Source organism: Azolla caroliniana, unplaced genomic scaffold (genome assembly GCF_043228905.1).
Source record: "Azolla caroliniana isolate FFs.n. ecotype wild unplaced genomic scaffold, voAzoCaro1.0.p SCAF_6, whole genome shotgun sequence".
Lineage (NCBI taxonomy): Eukaryota > Viridiplantae > Streptophyta > Polypodiopsida > Salviniales > Salviniaceae > Azolla > Azolla caroliniana.
In genome coordinates, this window is record NW_028230441.1 from 15,630,615 (window position 1) to 15,633,225 (window position 2,611).

The following is a 2,611-nucleotide window of genomic DNA, read 5'->3' on the forward strand; positions in this document are numbered from 1 at the left end:
GCTTTCTTAAGATGCCGAAAAGCCATATCTGCTTCTATGGACCAAAGAAATGCTTGCCCCTTCTTCGTAAGTTGTGTGAGGGGTAAAATAATCTTCGAGTAATCTTGTATAAACTTACGGTAGAAGTTAGCAAAACCTAGAAAACATTGTACATCTCGTACCGACTGTGGAATTTGCCACTCTAGTACAGTTTGGATTTTAGCTGGATCCATGGCGATGCCCTTTGAGGAGATGACGTAGCCTAGAAATTCCACTTGCTTGCAGTCAAAGCTACATTTTTCTAGCTTGGCATAAAGACCATTCTCGCGGAGTCGCTTTAGTACTAATAGTACATGAGAATCGTGCTCTTCCTAGGTCTTCGAATAAATCAACAGATCATCCAGATAAATGATCAAACAGATATCCAAGAGGTCTCTGAATATATCATTTGCCATGTGTTGGAAGACTGCGGTGCGGGTGCATTGGTTAGGCCAAATGGCATAACATTATACTCGAAATGCCCATACTGCGTGCGAAAGGCGGTCTTCCACTCATCTCCCGGTCGGATCCGTACAAGCTTATACGCTCCTCGTAGGTCGATTTTAGTAAAAAACTTGGCACCATTAACTCGCTCTAAAAGACTTGATATAAGAGGAAGTGCATACCTATTCCGGATGGTGACTTTATTCAATCCGTGGTAATCAACGACAAGACGAAGTGAGCCATCTTTCTTCTTGACAAAGAAGATGGGTGCACCGGCCGGAGATTTCGAATGGCGGATGAACCCGCTTGCGAAGTTCTCCTCTATGTAGGCTCGAAGGACTTCTAACTCGGTGGGTGACAAGTTGTAAATTGGTCCCCATGGTGGCTCGATTCCTGGTTGTAAATCGATGGGACAGTCATAGGGACGGTAATGAGGAAGGGTACCGGCTTTTACCTTGTCAAATACATCGGCATAAGGATGATATTTTGCTGGAAGTTGTACTGAGGAGTCCTTCTTAATAGTGCTAGAAGGATGTACTGATATTGCAAATAGGAACATTGCCTCCTTGGGTCCTTCTTCGCGTAGTTGATGGAGTGAAATGGTCGAAACTTGGTGAGTTGATTCTTGGGGTGGTCGATATCGGACTTCTCTTGTTCTCCAATCTATGGCTAGATTATGTAATTCAAACCAAGGTAATCCTAGGACAATGGGATGCTCTGGACTACTAATTATATTAAATGATATTACACACACAAAACTACCTAGGACAACTTGAATGGGTTTTGATTCTTCTATAATATTCCCAGAAGCAATGGGACGACCATCAATGACTACTACAGATGCGGGACAAGGAAGTTTTCTTCAGGATATCTGAGAAGCTTGGGCAAAATTTCGATCCATGAAACAGGAATTAGCTCCGGAATCTAAAAGTGCTAGGACGGGTATTGGGGGAGTACTTTTAGTACTAACAATGACTTGGGCTAGGAACACATTGCTAACTTGCTTGGAAGGAATGGAACCACTAATGGGCTGTACAGATCTAGGGCTGCTGTCCAACCAAACGGCTCCTATTTTGGCTGGACTCAATCGTTTAACTCTTCATCTAATTGACTAAGGATTTCAAATTTATTTGAGATACTTGAGTTATTAGTACTATGAATACTATCAAACACACTATTAGTACTATTAATACTATCAAACACTCCTAAGGGAAGAATTGACTCGGGTTTAGTACAGGCTACAATTTGATTTACCTGTTTTCTTGGCCTATGGGGACAATTGATTACGATATGCCCTGGACCACTGCAATAAAGACATAATCGATTTGCACGTCATCGTTGCTTTTCTTCTTCCGATAACGGACCGCGTCGACGCATGGTATCGATCTCCATCGGTGTCGAAGTATTTGCTTGAGGTATGTCTCGTGCAAACGGTCTAGCCGCGACTGCGGCGTAAGTGGGCTCCGGCCTAGCGCGTGGTATCTGTAATTGACGTTTCGAACGCCATTTGAAGAGGCGGTTGTCACATCGGACCGCTCGACTGATTGCCTCCGTTAGAGACTTTGGTTCTTCAGGGAAGGTTAGAAGTAGATCTTTGACATCATTTCGCAGGCCATAGCAAAACTGCTCCATTAGTGCTTGATCATCCCAGGGTATGTCAAAAGCGAGTAGGCGGAAATCCGCCGCGTAGGCAGAGGCTGGACGATCGCCTTGACGCAATCGCCGGATCTTGTTGATCGCCGTCCTGATGCTGTCAGTGTCTCCAAAGCAAGCTTTGAACTCACTAATAAAATCTTCAAAGTTATTAAGCAAGGGCGATTGTTTTTCTAGAAGCGGAGCGAACCATGCTAAGGCTGAGCCGCTAAGCAACGTGCCTATTGAGCCTACTCGGGATGCATTAGTGGGGTATCGGGAAGGATGCATTTGGAGGACTAATCGTACCTGATTAAGGAATCTCCTAAATTGCGATCGTGTTCCATCAAATTTCACAGGAAGTCTAATCTTCGGCTCTTTATGAAATCTTTGGGGACTTGATCCTTGTTGTTGTAATGCCGCTTCGAGTTGTTGCACCCGTAACGCTAACTCCCCATGTTGTTTCTGCGTTTGTTGCTTTTCTAGAGTGATTTGTTGTAGATCCCCTATCAGCCGT